The following is a 23,016-nucleotide window of genomic DNA, read 5'->3' on the forward strand; positions in this document are numbered from 1 at the left end:
CTCCAGGTTGAACAATTTCAGTTGTCGCAGCCTGTCTTCATTAGAGAGGTGCTCCAGCCCCCTGATTATTTCTGTGGCCCTCCTCTAAAACCACTCCAACAGGTCCATTCCCTTCTTATGCTGGGAGCCCCAGAGACGGACACAGTACTCAACACGACCAAAAATCCACTGAGACACTATTTCAGCTTTTGTGCAACAGAAGTGACCTGGATTTTACAGTAGTATTCACTTCAAAATGCATAGATGTAGAAGCACTTTGAAGGGTCCAGGATATCACAATAAGAAGAGAGATTGACCTGTTCCTCTGCCCACTAGAGTTGCAAATACAGGATTTGATTCTCTGACAGTATTTTAAAAAAATACTTTTAACTGGACTTACAGATCACAAGTAACAGGCAACCAACCTAGCCAAAATAAAGATAGATCGTTTAATGTAGCAAGTTCAATATTAAATTTAACACTTTGGAAATCTTCCCTTCTATCTGGCAGCCAGGGCAGCATCTGCCTGTTAATCTCTTTATAACAATAAACACATCAGTTTGAGGCATCATATTATATGATTATGTGACTGGCTATCAGAAGGTATGTGGCAACAATAAAAACTCAAGAGTACTCACTGCTTGAGATCCAGCACTTTGCAGTTTAATGCACTACTACTGAGAACATTAGTTTCAACATCTAATTTTTGAGGGACATGAAATATTCAAGTAGAAGACAAAATGAACTAGTCTAAACTATGAGATTTTGAACAGCAGTTTAAAATAACAGTTTTTTCCATCCTAAGGTATAATATCTAATGTACAATATCCACAATTCTGAAAAAAAAAAAATCCTACATTTTGCTTTCCCCTTTCTTACTCATTATCTCTCTTTGGAAAGGATGCATCACAACAATCTTTTCTATGGTGTTTTAAAAAATAAAGCATTTTCAGATATTTTAATAGTGTCACAATAAGAGTAAAATTTCCCAGCATCTGCAGTAAGAGAAATTACCATTTAATTCCCCACGGGTTTTTTTAAAACTTCATTTACACTTGAACCTTTAGCAAACCCCAGTCCTTCCCACTCAAGGGTGAGACACCAAACATGAACAGAGAGGAGGAGCAGTAACTTCCAAACTCTGAAGCTCTGGTGTGAATCACAAAGGAAATTTTATGCCTCCTTCCAAACAGATGTCATGGCAGAAGAAGCAGACACACCCTCAGCAGACAGATCTTCAAGTATCTTGATGCTGACAAAACATGTTTCCACAAAATTTTACATCCAGAATGACCCACTTCCATTTCTCATGCTACTATTGAGGTATCCCAGCAAAGGCTGTTCAACTTTCCCCTTAACTGTAATAAGCTCAGAAGAATTGGAAAAGGCCTGTTAGGCTAAAAGGACCTCAGCAGCAATCTACCAGTTCAGTGCTCTTCCCGGAAGAAATTCTTCAAACACTTCTAGATTAAAAAGGAATGTTTTCACACTTGTGTAATGCTTTAATCTGAACTAAATGTGTCAGATAACAGAGGAATATCTGTTACCACACTCAGAGCTATCAGTAGGAAGTTCACTGCTCTGAACATCACAAGCTTTTTCTCCCAAATGATGCCCTTTGGTTTTGTGGGGGTTTTTTTCATGGGAGACCTAAACAAAACTACTCTCGGTTAGAGACACTCAGAAAACTGCCACAAGTCTACTCAAGTCCTATAGTACTTGAATGCCGCAGAACTAACACTGCTGTTGGTAAAAAGGGCGATCCTTTTGATGTCAGTGATGGTTCATCCTTTCATAGCTGATGAAAAGCTGGCAAGTGATGGAGACACCAAACAATTTCATTGCCTTTATTTTCTTTATCTGTCATGTTCACTCTCCCACTTCAGCACAGAAACTTATCCAGTTTGGAGGTGGTTGGTATTTATATTATTGTCTTGGCACACCATGGAAAAGCAACAACCATGATAAATGGGATAAGAGAGCTATAATGTCTACCTCAACCTCTCACAAACTTCATCCACTGTAGCTGCTGTCTTCAGAAGAGCTGAGAGCTCATGAGGAAGCTCATATGTAAAAATTTCATTAGGTTCTTTCAGTTAATAAAACAGCACTGCAAACATCAGATTGCTTCTGACTGCCTGCAGATATTTTAACAAAATGGAAAAGAATATCCTTTAACCCACCTGTGCGTGACCTACGTCTGCCCTGTTGATAACAGCCCATGTCTGCTGCCCTTCTTGCACAGCTTGAGAAGATCTGTACCACTCTTACTGTCTAAGCTCCTTTTGAAGAAAAATACTACTCAGCTTGCATGAGTTCAAAAACACAAACCCTAAGAGAAACCAATTTACCTTTAGCTTGACCACATATTTGGTAGCACAATGTTAAGTAAGCTGATGATTCTTCTCCACAGCTTCTGTTATAGGAAAATTCTTATTCTGCCAGATAAAGGTAACTGGTATGGGAGGGGGGAAATAAACAAAATAGAACAAAAAAAAAATTGTAAGAATTGTAGTAGAAGTTATTCAATAATTATGCCCTCACTTTTTACAAAATCACAAATATCCAAAAAATTGTGATTAACTTCTCCTTCATGTCATATGTCTACTGCACAATCTGCTGGCTATGTCTTTAATGTTCTGAAAAACACCAGTAACTGTCATAAATAAATCCTCTCTAGTTATTCAGCTGCATAGCTCAACTAATATTTCACACAATACCATCAGTTTGAAAGCCCACCAATTCTCCAACCTGCTAATATTATGGGATTAAAGTTATTATGTTTGAAGGGAACTACAGCTTGCAGTTTGTTGTATCACTGGGGCTTCAATCTTTCCCTTCAGTCAGCAAACAGCTCTGCCACACATCCCAAGGAACATTCATCTTTTGCAACAAAGCCATGTCCTTTATATAGTCTTGCATAGTAATCTCATATGATGTCAGAAGTGTGGCTTTATGTTTGGTGAATACTTTGTCTGGACAAATAGAAACCATAAAGCAATATGGAGAAACATTTAACCGAGGACAAATGACTTGTTGTGGATTTTTTTAGACTACTACTACTAATTATTTCCATGTTCTTTTCTTCAATGGTCCCAAAAGAGGAGTTTTAAATTATCTTATTAAGTTGATACATTTGTTCCCATAAGAAGGAAGTCAAAAACCACTGTTTCACATTTGCTGGTTTTCATTTTGTGGTTTCCAATTCCAGGGCTTCTTGCCGACTGTGGAGCACAAAGCCCCTCCTGCTTTCTCTTCCCTTCCTCTCAAACAAAATAGGGAAAAAAACAACCCACATCAAACCATTAAAATATATTTAACTTGTACTATCTTGCAAATCCTTCTCAATAGTTTGAAAGCTTTATAAAAATTTCAAGATTTTGTGCCTTTATTTGTTCTTTTCCAATAAGACCCTGAAGACAATACATTGAAACATACAGTTATTTTTTTTAACAACTCTCTGTTGTTATTGGTAAATATTTAAGCAATGTCTTATACCACATTTCATTCTGCCAACATGAACTGCCTGGCTTTTCCCATGGGGCTTACAGCCTTGAAAATGTACTCACCCACAAATGCTGGGGAAAAGGAAGGGAAATTAATATAATTGTTAAGTTAAAAAGTAAACATGGAAGACCAATATTGCTTACGGTATAGCTAGAATCCTTCAGCATGACACACATTAATCCAATATGGGTCGTACACAGTACTTTCAGATGAAGAAGCTACAACATCTTGCAGTCCTACAGCAACTTTTATAGCATGCCCTTGAAGTGTCCTGTTCCTTTCATCACTGCTGAGAAAATATCACATTCCCTTTACATTTTCTACCCATAATCATAGGGTGAGCAGTGCTGAGAAAAAAAATGCAATCACAATAACAGAGGGAAAAAAACATGATTCATAGGCATAGAAAGTAAATCACTTAGGAAAGCCTGTCTTGTCCTCCTCTTTATTTTGCTCATAGGTCAAACAATCTTAATGAAGCCTCCTCCACACTTGCTTTATTGTTTGCTCTCATATTGAGTACAGTCTTTTCAAACTCCTTACTTCTATTTTTAAAAGCTATGTTGAAAGTCCTGTGTGGGTTATACTGGACAATTGCTGAAGACCTGTTACAATTACAAGTGTCAAAGCTAGAGGACAGCACTAAGCTCTGCTCTGTGATTTACCTGCCAGTATTACATAAAGTTGCCAGTGGAAAGCTATGAATGATGATTACTCCCTCTGAGTGATCCACATCAGACAGGGAAAGGTGCTGCTAACTAACTGCCTAACTTCCCTCTAACTTTCAACATACAAATGAAGGTTGTTAGCTGCCTGAAATTTTATGTCTTCACCTGAATAAAGGTGATAAATTACCCTATTACATTTTCATATGCAAATTTGAAGCTGGATTGAAGTCAGGTCAAAAATCTGCTTCAGCAAATCTTCCTTTCTACATATTTAGTCAGGGGCCCTTATCTGGTAGGAGAAGCAGAGGATGAAAAGCCTTTGGCCAACGGTAAGGAAAGGGTGGAAAAGAGGAAGGAACAAAGGTGCATTTGCAGCACAGAGACATTTCTGCGCTACCTTAATCTGCCTTTTCTGGTTGGTAAGGTTTGTTACAACAAAGTAAACAGATATCAGCATGACAGCATCCAAAATACTTTCCTAGGATACCTGAACAGCCAAGCTAAAATCTTTGCCATTGAATCTTCATGGCTACCTGGAGCTCCTCAAACCAAATAGACAGAATTGCTGGCCTGGAACAAGCTGTCTTTAAATGCACAGCAGAGATTCACAGTGCCTGGAAAGGGCCTTACCACATTTCCTCTGGTCTTTTTCTCCAGATCTTGGCAGACTCATTCCACCTGTTCTCCCTACTTTGCTCCACGCTACACTTTTCTAATTTTTCCCTTAGTTTCTTTTTCCCTTTGAATGACCTCTCTCTCTTTCTCTTCTGCTACTCTTCACACACAGCATAATTGTGATGAAGATGAAACAACCGCTGCATTTGAACATCATTTAAACCCATTCCCTCCTTCACTCTATTGACAAGGCTAAAGCCCAGTCCCACCTGCTTCCCACCACTTCAAATACTTGTTTCTCTCCTTTTAGATAAAAAAGTTCTCCCAGATGTAGTCTGAAATTACTGAGACACAAGTATTGACTGGGGAACCCACTTAGAGCCATATACAAACAGCACTAATAAGCAAAAAAATGTTGGATATTGAAATTTAAATCACTAACACTAATCAAGTCAGCAATTTTTTCTGACCACAGTGGAGATAATTCAGAAATCCCAAAAATAAGAGGTCAGTATTCAACTCTAACCAAGAAACAAATCTAGGTCAAATTCTATCCCAAAATAGCCATACCCATTCCCCATGGGTTACAGTGTCTGGATGAAAAAATAACTCAAGTTTTAACCTTGTTTAACACTCTGAACAGGGGTAACCTAATAACAACCAGCAATACCTTTTTGTCTGATGTCCAAAGAAAATGAGCAGAGGATTCTCTGCTAGACAACCTGTCTTTGTTCAACATCTTCTCCAGGGATGTTGAATCTCTTGGGCTTGTGCAAAGCACATCAAGGAAATCGTTTATACTAACCCAGAATATCTACAAAGTGAATGGACTCAGTAAAATCCCTAGCAGCTGAAGGTGAATGGCTTAAATGTATTCATTTCAGGTAGACCTGTGTAAAATTCCTATATAAGTTATAGTACTACAGTACTATTTTTTTCTTTAGTTTCCTTTCCTGTTTATGGAACCATCTATTGACCAAGGGCAAGCATAATCCACTAAATTTTACTTTAGTTTTTTTTCTGAAATACGTCTTTATTATAACAAAAAATCCCCTAACTGAATTTATCTGGCTGTGTTGGGAAGTTGACGTGAAACTAAAAGAACAACATGTCCTTCTACAGTATCTTCAAACATGTTCCTGAAGAACTGAGTTTCTTTGTGTCTTTTCAATCCATTTCCATCCTCAACACAAGAAAGAAACTCAAAATGATGATTTCTCCCTCCCAACCACTACTGAAAAAACCCAGTAATTTCACATATTTCTCTTTCAGACCAAAACCTTGCAACCTTTTTAGGACATGCAAAATACAGAAGTGACCTGATACAAACACATGACAGAACACTAATAACAGAGTTATGGTGGCAGCTTCTCAAACAGTATCAGTTATGTTAACTGAAACAGACCACTGTGGTAATCCTTCAGAATTCTGTTATAAAGCCTTGTGGCATTTAAAACCATTTAAAGATACTTATTTCATGAAAACCAGAATACTTTCTATATTAGCCCTGCAAAATTTCCAACAGCAATAGACAAGTAAAAGATCTGTTTTCTTTGAGCCTGTAAAAATCAGATGCCTTAAGGTAAATAATTGCAGGTCTTGGTTATTTGTTGTTTTTTTCTTCTCCACATCTTCCCATAATCTTGAATGAATATCTGCTTCATACTTCCCTGGAATTATGTTTCAAATAAACAGTGACAGCTCTTGCCAAGTCTTTCCAGACTATTAAGAATACACCAAGTACTTCTGGACTTCTTGTAGGATGACACACCCAGCATCACTGAGGACTTGTATTGTTGCTCTGAGCACATTTCCATCACCTCTGGAAAAGCTGTGCTTCTTTTTGCTATTTCTTTATTTGTCAAGTCCCTGCCTGTTCCATTCTTGGCAAGAAGAGTTTTATAGCACACAGGCTTTTGCAGACAGTATTCTTCTTAAAACTTACTTTCTACTATATTTCAGAGTTTAAGCCATTTTCCAAACTCCTGCCATCAGCAGGGACTGCTTTAACAGTCAGCTACTATTCACTTTGTAAAACAAGAATGTTTCCAGGAGCATGAAGGTTTGCCCAGAGTGTCACAGGCTCAACCCTTCTCAATCCTTGTTGAGATCTGCCACAATGCAATATGTCATTCCTGCTCAGTACTTCAGATTTCAATTGACAGAATAAAAGTTGTTTCAAGTTTGAAAAATATTTTAGCATGATTTTCCCCTTTATTTTCTTTATTCTCCTTATGCACATTTAAGAAATTGTATTTCTTAGGTAGGGTGGGTCAAAGAAAACCTAGAAACCCAGCTTGTTTTCTATAACTGCTTGCAGGCAGTGGGAACAGGTGCCAGTTGCATTTGTAAGTATTGTTATAGGCAGCAATAGGTTCAGCCACATCCAGTCAAAGCAAAAGGATTCTCAGAAGAAAGAACACTGGTTTTCCATCCTCAGAGAGATGCCAGCTCTCTGGTCTCCTTGCTACATAATGCTACTCCTGCCATTTCTGATAGCTACAGGGTTCCACCCTTTTCCTTGAGCCATGGGTTCACAATTTCATTTCAATTTACTTGTGCTCTCTTCCTTAGAAGTATCATTAAAGAACATACGTAGGAGAAGCCCTATTTAAATCCATCTATGTTCAACAATGGCAATAAAATGTGATTGCATGGTTAAGCTTATAGAAAGCCAAGCACAAGACCTGGGCCAGTATTCTTTTAATCAAATAATTGCTATTCAGGCAAGACTTTCCGTGCAACAATTATTTCTTTTTAAAAGCCCCCAAAATACTTGAATGAACTCAAGCACATGAATGACTTTATTTAATTCCCAACATAAATAAATATATATTATATTATAAATATATTGGAATATTTCTTAAGCTTTGTATATATTTTCTTTTCTAATCATACCACTAGAAAAATAATACCGCACTCCGGGATAGAAGAAAAAACACTGTTGGGAAGAAGCTTCTTCTTTAGCTTGCCAAGCAGCAGAAATGGCATACAGTGAGGCTGCTATACAACAAAATTGTGGGATTTGGAGAGTGCTTTGCCATTTCCAAACTGTATAATGACTGTTCTGAACTGACTGTGTTTTGCATGAGGAGGATTTGAAGCGAAGCAGATGGCTACCTACAACAGTAAATATTGTGCTGCTGTTAGGGGTGGGGTAGGAGGAGGGCAAGAACTTGAGGGCAGAGTATTTTGTTTCCCCACAACCATCTCAGAAGAGCACTTGCAGGAGGTAAAGACGGCTCTGCTGTGATACATTATCAGTCCACTGAAACTCTAGTCTCCAAAGGTTACCTTTTTTAAAAGTGGTAATAACTATATAGCTAGATTGATTTCTTGTTTTCCCTTGATGATTTCATCATCATAAAATTTCACACAGAGCAGTGTTCCATGTGAAGGATCACCAAAGACTTTTGTATTGTTAAAATTCAGGTAATAAAGAGGAAAGAAAAGGAGAGAGAATGAAAAGGGAGGGGAGGGGGTGACGAGAAATTTGAAGTTATTTACTTGTTTTTACCAGGCTTGAATTACTTTCTGAGTATAAAGAAATCTACCATACCATCTAGATATGACAGTGTTTATGCTTCATCAAAATATTTTTAAACAGTAGACTCTTTTATCTATAGAATGGATCAAATTCTACTCACCGCGAGATAATTTCAGAAAGATTTTACACAAAGAGGAGGATTGCAGACCCCACAAAATACATTTTACCTGCTCCACTCACATTTCAAGTTACGTAGTCTAAATACTATCAATAAAATCAAATACATATACACAAACATATATATTTCATTTGCAAAGAAAGAATTGCACCAGTCCACTCTACCTACTGTATTCCCTGGCCAAATTCCACTAATTCTAACTTCCACCACCAAAATCCTGCCCTCACCAAAGGGAAGGACTGCAGACCTGGGAAATAATTTACAAAGACAGTCAACCATGCCATTGGCAGGAGGTGAGCTGCATGCTCTCCTCTTCTACCAACAAGCCAAAGGGGTTCTTCTATTTAATTAACGTACACCCCCTGTCATTTTTCTGGGATTGTGCCCATTTGTGCAGACTACTAAGATTACAGAATAGCACAGATGAATCCAGCAAAGTGCCCCTAACAGGCATTCGCTTGCCAAAAGAGAACTATCTATATTCTCAGTCAGAGTTAGGAGAAAGCATTTGTGTTTAAATGGGAAAATATATTAATAGCTTCCCTGTTTCTTCTCCTCTGCAGGCTAATGTACTCCAGAAAACAGATTTTGTTTCAAAAGAGTAGGAATATATCTGGAAGAGTTCATTGTTAAACTACTGGCTACATGCAGATAATACTGTCCTGGGGACAATTTTTTCCTGCTACTTTTAATGTGAAGTAGCATTTTCAAAATCATTTTGTCAGACAGCTCTTCCACACGTGAAGGTCTTGAATTTTGATGGCCCTGGAGTAACAGCAATATAGCCTGTGCTGTAAAGCAAGCTCTGCAAGACACTAAATGTCCTTGACATCCATTACTTAACAGTACACCTTTCCTAGTAGGATTTAATACTAAAAATAATTCCTTTAGGAATGCAGAGGATCCAGCTGGAATGCAGAAATAATAATAGTAGTGATATTCATAATAATTCTAATAATGAGTAGTTTATTGAGCCTAGCAGAATTTTACCTTACAAAAGAAGATGTCTCGTATCTTGGTTTATGTAGCACAGTATCAACATTTCAGCCTGAAGTGGTCATTCAGTTTGACTAGAAGACCATTGTAGGTACTTTCCAACCAAACTAGTCTATTCTAGTACATGAGCAGCCATCATTATCAGTGTTCCCATTTAAGAGACAGTGGAAAGTCAGGGGATGAATTGGTGGGAGAGCAAGGAACAAACATCCAAACATTTTGAACTCTAGGCTTTAGCTGGTAGACCCATGTGCCTCTGTACCAAAACACAAGATTCCTAATGTTTTGAGCAGAAGCAAGGAAAGATGGCCTTAGCTGTAGTCCAAATCAGAAGGCAGTACAAAAGGAAGAGCAGTGACAGAACCAGTGCTGCAAAATTGCCCTGGAGAAATCTTGGCCAAGAAAAAGAAAAATTAGGAGGCAGGAATCTGTGAACACAACGGATTAGTCTCATCGGATAAAGTATCACTGTCCGCATTAAACCCAGTTAGCTCAGGTTCCTTTCACACTCACCAGATAGAAACTGGCACACACTGATGTTCAGTGCTTGTACAAGTGCATGTTTGTTCATCCCAGGGCAGAAAATTTTCCTCCTAAAGGCATGTAAGAAACTTCATCTCCTTTACAAGCAGACGCCTACATTCCTTCAAAGGGAAATCAGTATGGATCAGTTAAAATGCAGATGAAGATATACACCTCAAGAGTCAGCTAGGATATACAGCATGTCCTACTTGAAAGCCAATGTTGCTATTTTGGAAATAACAATTATTCTATTAACTGACACATGGTAAAGATTGGCAAATGAGGCAAGAGTTCACAATTAATTTTTTTTACACATTCAGATATGCAAATAGAACTAACTGAGCTTTTGGAATTGTTTTATTACTCTTCTGTTTTTGTATGCTCCCGTTGTGCATTGCATAAGTATCATTTACTCAGTGAGGAGAAGGTAGGAGAGAGTGATAAACCTCCATTAAAATGGAAAACACAAGCCTGGAATACTTCATGTTAAGCATAGAGAGAAATTTGTTTTCTGATGAGAAATAAAACAGACCCTTGAACTTAAAAGTCAATGACAGAAAAAAAACCCATGCACATATGATTTTAGAGTAGTAAAAGAAAGTTACTCAGAAGTCAATAATTTTTCAAAAGGATTAACAGAGCATATGCACCATTACCCATAATGAGATAGGGTGAGTATAGAAAGCTCAATTTGCATGCTATTTAGATTCAACAGATAGTTAAACTGTTGATATCTAAAGTGCTGCTGTTGTGACAGTAAAGGTGGAGGTCCTGCACATCCTCTGAAAAATATTACAGTTTATAAAAAATGGTCAAAATTGCAATCCTTTTGGTATCTGGTAGGATTTAAACTACACAATATGGATGGTTCTTCAGATGACTAAATTTACTTTTTTTATCATCAGGGCACAGAGGTTGGCAAAAAAAGGCATCAAGGTAACTTTCTGAATTCAGATCTATCTGCCTCTGGGGTTCAACCAGGAATTTAATACCAGATGGAAAACAATAGGGAAGCATGAAAACTGAAGCAATTTATCACTGCTATCTTTTCAACAGATAACCATTTCTTTGTTTGAACAAACACACATTACAGTACATGAAAAGAAAAACTGTTTTGAACAGCGCAGCTTCCATAGGGCTTCTACATAATGAAATTTCAGAAAGCATTCAGTACAAAAGTTTTGGTGCACAAAGGAAATTATTAATTTTCCTTCTGCATGACAAATAGATAAATACCTCTATGCTAAACACAATTTTAAAGTACCGTACACTATTCAGGTTCATATTTTCAGTGCTTCAGAAAGCACGAAGTTATTGCAAAGCACTTACATTATTAATTTCTTGGCACATAAAGTTAAAAAAAGCCCAAACAATTCAATTGAAAACCAGTTTGGTTGATAGATAATAACAACTGTTTTTCTCTAGACTGCCACTTACAAACCCAACATTGATTCTGAAACAACCTGATTTCTTTCCATCTCATGCATCAGTGCAAGTCACAGCGATTGCTCATATCCTCTTGCTGCAACTTCACTGTCTTGTATTTGTCTGTCAGCAGCAGACGTATCGCAAATCTATGTTTCACTTTTGGTCATCTTAGTGACTGATTGATCGGAATTTACTGTATGGCTCTCTGGATGGTCAAGCCCCATCCTAACTACTTTGGCTCAGCAAAGCAAAGAATAAAGAGCTATACACTCCTTTCTCCTTTCCAGATGAATATGAGGGTAAAGCACAATTCCAACCTACATACAAAATCCAGCAACCATGAATAATAAGAAGGAGAAATAAAGGTGATTGTATTTGTACCTATCAGATAAAATGAAGGAGATTTAATATATAGTCAGATGGGTTTTATAAGCTGATAAAGATGATTGGAATCTGGAAGTATTAGCATTAAAAGAAATAAATTACTGTGTGGGTTTTCTCTTGTTCTCTCTTCTATGTGATTAATTAAAGGCAGACAGATATCTATTGCATTCTGACATTTGTGCCAGATGTGACTGCTGATACACTGATCAAACAGTTTATCAAAAGGGAGGGGAAAAAAGAAGCTTTAACTAGAATTGGAGTTTATTGCACATCAAAACCACTGTACCAAATCTTTATATAAATGTAACAAATCTGCAAAGAGATGTAAAGTGGGTTGCCCAATCAATCCTTTGCCTGCTACAGGTGGTAGCTATTGGAAAGAAAAGGAGAGGTGAGCTCTCTTAAGAGTATAGGCAAGTACATAAAGTAAGGAAAAAGAGAACTAGCAGACTGTCTGTAGACAGTCTACCGGGAAAGAAGAAAAGTTAACAGAAAGGATCCTAAACGTTCTTCACTGTGTTGTTGAATCTTCAAGGAAATAAAAGAATTAACACAGGAACCAAGAAAATACCTTTCAGAGAAAGGATGGATTTTACAATGGGAAGAAAGCCCCAAGGAAGACTGCTGCTAAATGTGGAAGCCAAATACAAATGAAGCTAAATCAGTGAGAGAAGAGAGAAGCTGCAGATATGCACAGTCTCTTCTCCACATTTTATTTCCACATTCTCAAAAGCAATGTCAAAAGTCACTGTGCTTTAAAAAAAGTAAAGGTCTAGTCCAGGCTAGCAGCCCTTGTACATCTCATATTGTGCTAACTTCCCTTTTGCCCTGAGCCTCCAAAAATACTTCGCACTGGTATTCAAACTTTAGGGTAGAAGTAGATCTCTGAAGACCATTCCTCTTCTAGTCCTTTAAAGAGTTCTTGAACACAGAACGAATTTTCTGCATGCTTCAGATCTTGTAGGGATTCATATTTGAGCTTTTAGCTTATGCCCTCCAGAACAGGCAGGATTCAAGAAACTCAACCCATGGGCTGGCAAATTTGTCATATTCTTCCTGAGATATTCACAACTTACAAGTATGGTGGAGCGTACATTCTTCCATGGATGATAATGCCTTGCTCTTTTGGGAAAGTGAGAAGACAATTTTTGGCCAAACATGACACAACTCTGCACACCTGCCCAGACAAAGCCTGGCACAATCCCAAAGCAGCCTGCAAAGAGGTCAGAACACTGTAATAAAGAAGCCGTCATCAAAGAGCAATCTAGGAATGACAGGTGGATGGGTGAATGGATCAATCTATAGCTGGGTCCTACCCACAGTAGAAGCAAGAAGTTCTGAACATTTTTTTCCCTTTAAGATTTTCAAAAGGATAATGTAAAAATGTCTGCTGAACTGGAGGCAAGGAGAAGTGCAAGAAAGATGATGATGTGGCATAATGAGGTTACAGACCAGACTTACTTACTTACCAGTTGCAGTGTAAGAAAGTTATATAACTATTTGCCAAGTTGCCTGTACTTTCCGTACAACTCAGAAAAAAATCTAGTCTCTACCAAGAGAGCATATTGCAGCAAGTCTCCTCACTGATTTAGGATGGTAGCATTTACCTTTCCTTATAAGCCATCAGAGAGACAACTGCATGTTGTGTAAATACAGTTGGGACATGAATTAATTTCAGACCTATCACATAATCTGATGAGATTTCCCTTGAGATCTCCTAACATTTGCAGCACTGTGAGCCATTATTTCCATACTTATTGGAAGTAACTTCTGAGCCCAGGCAAGGCACAATATTCCCACTGAGAATTGTCATGACAGGAGTGGAATTAATTCATATTGTCACTATACATATCCAGGGTCTTTTTGCCATAATTACCATGTACCCCAAAATATGTTTAAATCCATGATAATACAGTATACCATATAACAGTATCATTTGGGGCATTGTAAATTTGGACATATATTCCTTTTTCCATATAAAGTACACAAGCCACATTTCATCTGTATTTACATAAGCCTGATGCAACTTGATCATCTTCAGTGGTGGAACTCCTGGCTTGTACCAGTGTGGAATCAGAACTGAATCTGTGACATAACAGAAGTACTCAAAATTCTTTTAGGGTGAAATTTATTAAGGAGACCTTAATCACAATGAGCTGTGATGCTGGTTGTCATATTTTAGAGGGTGAGCAAGAAGAAGCTTTTTTTTTTTTAATTGCAGTTAAATTAATTCACTCTTACCATGGAGTTATATAGCTATTTTAAGCATTCTCCAGGTGGTTGCTGTTACCAGATGTAGACAGATCCCTTTGGGTTTCACTATAAAATTAGCCATGCTGAAGTCTTTGGATGTATTGAAGACTCACCTATGTTAAAATAATTTTTTATTTCCAAGCCATTCTCCAGCAAACTTTTACCAAATACTTCTGAGTTATTTTTGCAAGCAAATTTTCTCCATTTATAGTGGAGCTGTTCTTACCTGATTCATACAAGCATGCTTGTAACACTGCAATTTGTCACCACGGAAACAACTGTTCGGTCACCATAGATGATGTCACTGCATGAATCAAGTAAGAAAATCATGGAAATTATTTTTAAAAACCCACAAAAACATCAAGTAAACAGCCTTCTAAACAAATTCAGTAACAATTTATAATAACCCAGAAAGAAATTCAATTGAAGGTGATGCTTTAAATTCAGTTTTCAAAATTTTTCAGTGTTTTTTAACCTTTTATGTTTCTCTGTGGGTAGTAGCCACTGAGTAAAGTCCTGTAAAATGGGTTCTAGCAAGCCCATCTCATAACCAGCACCACATCTCACAATGAGATTGCTGCAGCTTCAAACCTGTCTTTCCCAGAACTTTCATAGGAAGCTGAGACACAGCAGTCTTCTCCCTAAGGGCATGCTGAGACCTGACTTGTCCACTTAATTAGCCACTTAACCATTCTAGCTGAAAATGCAGCTGTCTGCAAACAGCCTACCACTGCCCAGCAGCTTTAAATATTATATATCTGTATCTTTATCTATCTCCATTTTCCTGACAGAAATAACCGAAGGCCAGAAATCTTTTCAGCTGTTGTACCCTACACACGTGAATGCTACAGTGATGTCTATTTTATGGATCAATGTTGATTTTCTTCCAGGATCCTGTAAAGCTTTGAGGCAAAAACCTTGGAAAGAGTGATACTACTTCATAATCCAGGGCAACCTTTTGGAAATTTACCTGTAACTCAAGTACAAATTCAGAATAACCACATTTTTATTTAAATAATATATTTCTGTATTTAGTAGGCAAGTAGATAAACTCATTTATGGTTCTGGCTAAATTTCTTATAGCTACTGGTAACACACAGCTAAAAATGCAATTTCAAGGTGATTCTAACTTTAGAAATAATAATAAATCATATTTACCATATCAGTCTTAAAGCTTTATAATTTCGTCACATTTTGCATGAAAAGATAAACTCAACTTTATTTCTAAAATTGTATCATTGATGCTGACTTAAAAGCAGCCACTTTCATCACTATCATACACGAAATCTCTGGGGGATTAAACTTTAGGAAACACTTTCACAAAAAGGAATGGCATTTTTTACAGCCTTACTAATTAAATGTAATTAATTTACTAGCACCCCAGAATTGCAGATACTAAAAAAATAATAAAATCCTCAATCATTTTTGCTTTGCACATGAGAAATGTTACAATCACTCTTTTTAGTGAAAATACAGAGGAAATAATATTACGTGGCAGCAAAGTTCATCACAGAAGGTCAACTGAGATTGGTGGGATTCATTAGCATGTATGTGACTGGTAAATAGTTGAGTTAATTATAGGTTGAGTGACATATTTAGAAAACTATGAATCACCTTATTTTGTGAATTTAATCAACCTTTGCTCTTCCCTGGATAATTCAGTGTACATCTGCAATATTAAGATGGAACTGAGGCTTCACTCTGCAGCCCTCTGAAATGCCAGTGGTTTGCAAAATTTCAAAACCATCAACTACATTAAATACTGTCCTTCAGTAGCAAGGAATTCACCACAAATAAAGTATCATACCTATAGAAAAAAAAATTAAAAATATAAATAAATAAATAAATAAATAAATAAATAAATAACCCAAGAAGCTGAAGAGTATACTTTCTTCGACTGAAGTTTTAGACAGATTTATGCTGAAATATTAATTTGCTTTGTTTCTAAGAATAAAAAAGCTAAAGTATACAAGATACCAATGCAGAAAGTCTATTTCTAAAGAAACTTTCAAAAAAAACCAGCTCCTGTTTGAAAAAATCAGTCAATCCTCAAATGCTTCTTAGTGTTCCTTAGTCCAATTAAATCCCATTACAAAACAAAAAATTGTACTGCATGTTCCAGCTTCGGCTCTGAAAAATGCCACTTTCAAAGGCAGGAAACATCTTTTTTTTCAAAACTTAGCTTTATTTCGAAGTAACAATTCCTAGCTAATTTGAGCTATTCATTTATTTTTCATCATATGCCTTCTGATCTATTAGCACAAAGTTTTTCTTCATTTCTGAAAGACATTCTATTAGCACTTGTTTTGATATTGAACATGACAATATTTAGGTAACACAGTGGGCTTTCCTATGTAAAATTTAAGCTGTGAAGATACGCACTTGCGAAAAGGGCAATTACTCTTCAGTTTCATATTCTGAATATGCAAACAAGTTGCTTGTGGATTACTGGCAGCTACAGCTCAGGCTCTGACACTGAACTGTTATTAATACACAAAGCAATTAATGAAATTATAAATATGGGGAAAATATCAACACTATTTGTGTTAGTTAGTTACTAGAAGGTAAAATACTTTGTCAGCTGTAATACAATACAAATTGTTGTAAATTGTTCAGTACAATTATAATACACATATATTCAAAGCACTACAGTTTATTATCTAGGTCTGTCCTCATGGGATCAATTTATGATACTTTATGCTGGGTAGTTTGTCTTGACAAAATAAGGATACTTTGTTCACGTGTTGCTACATTTGGCTATCACACACTTAATGTGTCTGTAGGATTACAGACCCAACCATTGCATCGTGAATAGGGATACACATTGTTGGGATGCACAGAGATGGGAAGCAGAAGGCACTATTAGTGTCTATACAGAGAGCACCACATGAGTGTGCATCTGCCTCTCCAATTTGGAAACACTTTCCTCAAGCAAATGCAGGAAAAAAGCATAACAGGATCAACAGTAGGTGGTATCCATTTCTTCACTGTTGGCATTGGTTTCTTAAGTGTTCAAACTAAAAATCCCACTTGGACATTTACTGTCTTCACCCCATGCATGCAGGAGATGTAGTGACAGGCAGTGACTCTGCCATGGAGGCTCAGGAGATCTACAGAAAAGATCCCTGCAGACAACAGCCAGCTAGGCGACTAATGCAACATGGACAAAACACACATTATAAGGGGACCGCTGCTTTCTTCCATATTCAAATTCATTAATCCATTTAAGCAGAAAAAGTGCCTCCATTTTCCTTCATTTTCTTGCCCTTGAGCTTAAACTTGTGTTCAAACTGGTATTATAAACAGTAACAAATCTTAAACAAGACCTTTTCAAAGCTCCTTATTAGAGCTTTATTTTTTAAGCCTGACAGTTGTGTAACATGTTATTGACATCCTCAACTAATAACACCATGTGTTACACACCATGTTCAGCAGCTTGACTCAGCCAAGGCCGGTCCATTTAATTAGAAGAAGCTGCTCCCAGGTTCCCAGGTATCAAAGTGGCATCCTTGTAAATACACATTTACACACAGGTAAATACTTCCTAGCTCTGCAAAGTGAGACAAACAGTTGCAACAACACGCCAATTCAGAAAAGTGAAATAGCTTTAACGCGTAACTTAGTGTAACTTTGATAAATACAAGGGACAACAGCCGAGGTCCATATAACTAAATACAACACAGTGCCTAGATAGGGAAACAAATTAAAAATGAACAGGGAATTGCTAAAAGCTGACACTTTCCCAAATCAAACCAAATTGCTACTTCTGAGTTCATACTGACTGATGTACAGTCCTGCTTTATTTCCCATGCTCCATGTGGCTGATTCAAAGCTCACTGAGAGCAATACTGTCCTTTTTGGATGCAGCCTCAAGTAAGAGCAAGAACAGACAAAACAACTCAGTTTAATTAACTAAAACAATTCTGTTTAATATCATTACCAATGGTCTGGATGAGGGGATTGAGTGCACCCTCAGTCGGTTTGCAGAGGATACCAAGTTTGGTGGGAGTGTTGATCTGCTGGAGGAGATGAAGGCTCTGCCGAGAGATCCAGACAGGCTGGATCAATAGGCCATGGACAATTGCATTAGGTTCAACAAGGCCAAGTGCTGGGTCCTTGCACTTGTGTCACAACAACTCCATGCAGTGCTACAGGCTGGGGAAGAGTGGCTGGAAAGCTGCCTGATGGAAAAGGACTTCGGGGTGCTGGTTGACAGCTTCTGAACATGAGCCAGCAGTGTCTGGAGAGACTTTTTTGTGAAATAGTGGAACGATAAGGGAGGAGTCCTTCCCTACTGGTGTTATGGTTACAAGTCAGGGAAGAGAGTTATAGTGATGAATATTCATACCATTATGTCATCTGAAGCAGGGGGGCACCCCGCTCAGCACAGAGAATTGGAAGGGGCAGGTTTTTGCCACATGTAAAAGTTGTTCCGAGGTCTCAACCACCGATGGAAACCGTCCCTGCCTTGCAGGGACAGCAGCAAAGCCGGGAGATGCTGCCTCACCCCCACGGTCTGCCCAGGACAGCCACTGGAGCACTGCCACCACCCACTCCCCACACACAACCACTGCCTGTGCCAGAACCCCTGCCAGTGCTGGGACCACTGAATCAGAGAAATCGAAAGTGAAATGAATCGCTACCGCCTACAGCCCAGCCAAGCCAAGCGGGACAACACATGGCAGGGAACAAAGAGATTCCAAACTGGCACCACCACTGCAGTTAAAACCAGAACTAACCGGGTGGCGTGTAGCGGCCAGTTTGGTAGTGTGGCTCCTTGTGAGCAGTGCAATTTTCCTGGGTTTTTGGGTTTGCCCCTGTTCTCCCATTCTTTTCTTTTGTTTTGTTGGGCAAACGGGGGGTGGTGGCAGGGAGGACCCTCTGCCATTCTTTTTCCCCTTTGTTCCCGGAGGACCACGTGAAGCAGAGAACTCCCTTTTCTGTGGGTAAGCCATTTCCCTTATATCCTTGTGGTGCTGCTGGTTTTCCTTGTTAGTAAACCGTTATTTATTTTCTTATCCTCGCATTTTTTGTCTATCTCACAAGGGGAATAAAAAGGGAAGGGAGTTCATTTTATTGGAGTTCCTGTCCCAGTATTTGTTTATAAACCAAGCCAACTGGTTACAGAATAGAAGAAGATCCATGCATGACTTTTTCCTGGTAACAATACTAAGCACAAAGGCAGTTTGAAAGTGTTTCTGAAGAGGTAAAATATTTATGTTTTTCAATAAAGCTCAATTCAGAATGCAGACAATTCAGTCGGTACCTATAAGTTCTCTGTCTGATCAGAATACGCTCTTTTTCTTTAAGGAAGACTATTTTGCTTAGTTGGTATAGAATATGTATCCAGTATCCTCCTTCCAGGTGTCACTTCTCAACATGGTGTAAGTCACTCTGCACTTCTGGAGGGGTCTTGTGAGTCGTACACATCTACAAGACTACCAGCCACCTTCCTGGCCCCTACATCAGGTCATGCAACATACTGGGTGACCCAACTGCAGAGGACAATCAAGGGACTGCCTCCACAATAGGTGACTACTGCCTGCTGTCAATTGACAGCAATGCCCTTGCAGCAGTGCTGAAGAGCTCCATGCCCTGTGACAAGGCTTTGTTCCATGGACAGAGGAGGCACAAGCCTTCCAACTGAACTTCCAGGTTTTGGCTGTTTGTCACCATTTAACATTACTTTCTGTGTTTAATGTTTCAGATTTGGGTGTAGTTTAAAAAAAAGTTAGAGCATGCCAGTTATTCCTCCAAGGTTCCAGAACACAAACTTCGCAGTTCTTCTGCAGTTTGGCATAGTCTGCTGCAGATGGAAGACAGATATCTGTCTGCCAACGTTTAAAGACGACCAGATTTTTTGTTTAGAAATTTTAGCTGTTTAGTGCTTGCAGCCGTACAATCAGCCAGACCAACCCTTCCCTCAGTAACAAGTGCATACACAAACGAACAAGGGAGACCACTGCCTGCGCAGGATTCACGCATGCAGAGATGTCTGGGCTGAATTGGGACTGCCTTGATGGTTACTTTTGGAAAGAAAGGGGTCAACTTTTTCTAACCTGGCTTGAAAAGCTCTGAAACTCACATACCTTTCTACCATTTACTGAAAAGGAAGGAAAACAAAGTTGTCCAGTAGCCTTTTCAGCTAATGTCAGACAGGAAGGTTTGCTAATTCTGAGTCCTTCCAAGCCAAACATCTGAGGAAAGTTCTTGAATTGGTGCATGCTCTTGCTAAATCAGCTGTGCTCCTTTGCCCACTGATAGCTGCCGACTTAGACCGACCTCAAATACTCCAGCTTCCTCCCCCCCAGTGTTACAGTTGCTCTCTGCTATCACACCTGATTTTTCACAAAAGTTTCTGCACCTTCCAGGCTTGTCACAAAAGCCCTTCGAGCATAAGCTGGAGCCAACTTGACACAACAGATTTTGTTTTTCTCTCGGAGACACACATATGCCACAAAGACTGCAGTTCATCACCTACGCACTTCAAACACTCCTGAGCACACCCAAGTGGGATAGCACTTTCTCTTTTGTCACCCTTTTTTTTTTCCTTTTAAAGTAAAAAGTTGCTTAAAGCAAGTCTGTTTGAGGTTAAGTTCCTAATTTATGCTCAGTGAGCTGTCTTGCCCTGTGTCCAAAACTGGCACAGAACCATTGCAACTTTTCCTGAAACCCTATGCACAGCCTGGGAAATGAAGCTGCTTCTTCTGCTCTAATATCCCTTGAGCCAGAATACTTCAGCGCTTCAAGATTTCTTCCTTATGCAGAAGGGTGGTGCCTGCATGACTGTGTGCATGCAGGGCAAAGTTTCCAGAAGCAACGGAAAGTAAGCCATGCCACAAAAGTCCTACAGTGCTTACTCCTTTCTTCCTTTCTGCATGACATCTTGTGAAAAATTCAGGGAGGAAACGAATGCTGACAACTGACAGGCACTGGGCAGTGTCTTGAGGAAAGCGGGGAAATGCGCTACTCTACGGACAAGGGCATGGCTGGTGGGAGGAGAGCAGCCAGACGTCTGGTTTGCTCCCAGCTGGGGATTAAGAAGTCACAGGTGAATCAAGGCCACGTGCCCTACTAATAGCAGCAGCTTCCAGCTCAAAATAAGAAGCAGGTTCACACATTTGTTCTCCAGTTGGGTTCAGACATAAGCTGCAACACAGATGTTCACAGGGCACAAAGGGGACACCCAGCAGAGCTGGCTGCAAAAGAAAATTTACAGGAATGGCAGCAAGTTGCCTTTTACAGCAGGCTCTCTAGAGAAGCACTAAAAGGGAAGCTCATTCTGCTATGATTGTTTTTTTCTAAAGCTCTTCCTTGTGTAAGGTCTCACTGTTGCCCATCTCCAGAGACTGCAAATGAATTAAGAAGAGGAAAAAGCAAAAAACATGGAAAAGCAAAATAAAGAAGCAAAGGAGAAAACAAAGCAGAACAAATGAAACCAAAGAAATGTACCACAAAGGGGAATAGATTAAAAGTAGAGTAGTAAGGGCATATCAATAGATATGAGAAATATTAGGAAAACGCAAACATCGGAAACACTGAGACCTTTTGCACACACTCAGAAAGAATGATTAGATGTAGAATCCTCTAACAGGCCTGAACACAGGTCTGAACATCAAAGAGATCTAGTAGTAGGGCATTAAGTAATCCAGGCAGGTACCTGACCCCATACATAAAACTGAGACAATGGCTCTTCTCCAGCTTTTGCCAGATATCGTGGGACCTACAAGTGAAGCACACTATGAAGATATGCTGCTTTCAAATTCTTACAGAATAAGCGACTTGCTGCAAAAAAACATTTCTGTGGAAGAGTCCTCTACACTGAAAACTGCTTCTGGATTTTATTCGTAAGAATTCAACCTCTTCCCAGCTGTAAATCTCTTCAAAGTTTCTCATACCGATCAAGGTAAGTTCAACTGTTACATTCATGTATTCAAGAAACATTTTACTCCTTTGAGCTGAGACTCAAAAAAAATTGTCTAGGTCTATAAACTCTTTGGAAACAAGAAAAATTTCTAAATCTTCTCTCATTTATCTTTCTCCATTGCTAGGAGCTCAGCAGAATTTCAAGTACTATAAACTGTGATCCGACTTTTAAAAATTACATCACCTAAAAATTGCTTTGCTATATGCTAGAATGTATTTCTGAAATTGCCTGAATATTTTCTGTCATGACTGACGTGAGATACGAGTTTCACTGAAACACCTGAGAAAATTTCCAGGAACTTCAATGTACCCAAGTTTTCAACCTTTATGGCCACCTTCTTCCCAGGATTTAGTTGCATTCGTACCTTTACTACCTTCAGCACTTGCAAAGAAAACCAAAGCAAACACAGACGTAAAGCTAGAAGAAGCACAGCCTCAAGCATGGAGGGATCAAGACTAGAGCTACTTCTTCTGACTCACTGATTTTACCTTCAAAACTTCTACCTGCTCATAGAGACTCAGCTTTTTGCTCATCTGAAATTATTTGTGGGTTTGGCTACACATTTATTTCTGAGTAACTGTGAACATCAGACCCTTCTGAATTTCTGCCCTACGAAAACCATTTGTGCTATTGAGAATTCAGCCTACAAAGATCCATCATTCTTTCCTATTCATGGCAACTGAGATCTATCAAGAGCTTTAAGAAGTTCAGCATTAAACTGTCAACAAAACTCACACACTCCCAATCATCAAACATGAATGTATCCATTACACTTACCTATTTATTGCAGATACTTTCCAAGTTTCAAGAAGCACATAATCAAGAATGGCTTCAAGTTCAGAATCCAAGATCTGAAAAACAGATTATATATATATATATTTAAAGTCATTAAAAGTATATGGCTTAAGTATATAAAATTTTAAAAAATATTGTTCAAAATTTCTATTTAGAAATGAATCTCTGAACTAGTACTTCTGAAGTTGTGCATCACCTCAGAAATGTTCTGGGTGATAACAATGATGGTATGATAATTTACAGTGTATTTAAAGTATATAATATTGTATAGATTCTT

The 23,016-nt window shown here is 38.5% G+C and overlaps 1 protein-coding gene across 3 annotated transcripts in view; it reads right to left on the reverse strand.

The window, feature by feature from the left end:
• Positions 1 to 22,796, reverse strand: part of ENOX1 (ecto-NOX disulfide-thiol exchanger 1) — a 285,209-nt gene extending 262,413 nt beyond the window's left edge. For all 3 annotated transcript variants that reach the window (XM_018071491.1, XM_008934599.3, XM_018071490.1), the window contains exon 1: positions 22,722 to 22,796. The gene's annotated coding sequence lies outside the window, so the exon portion shown is untranslated. The remainder of the gene's footprint in view (positions 1 to 22,721) is intronic.
• Between the last annotated feature and the right edge of the window lie 220 nt (positions 22,797 to 23,016).

This window comes from Manacus vitellinus, unplaced genomic scaffold, assembly GCF_001715985.3.
Source record: "Manacus vitellinus isolate BGI_N305 unplaced genomic scaffold, ASM171598v3 scaffold_2_pilon, whole genome shotgun sequence".
Classification (NCBI taxonomy): Eukaryota; Metazoa; Chordata; class Aves; order Passeriformes; family Pipridae; genus Manacus; species Manacus vitellinus.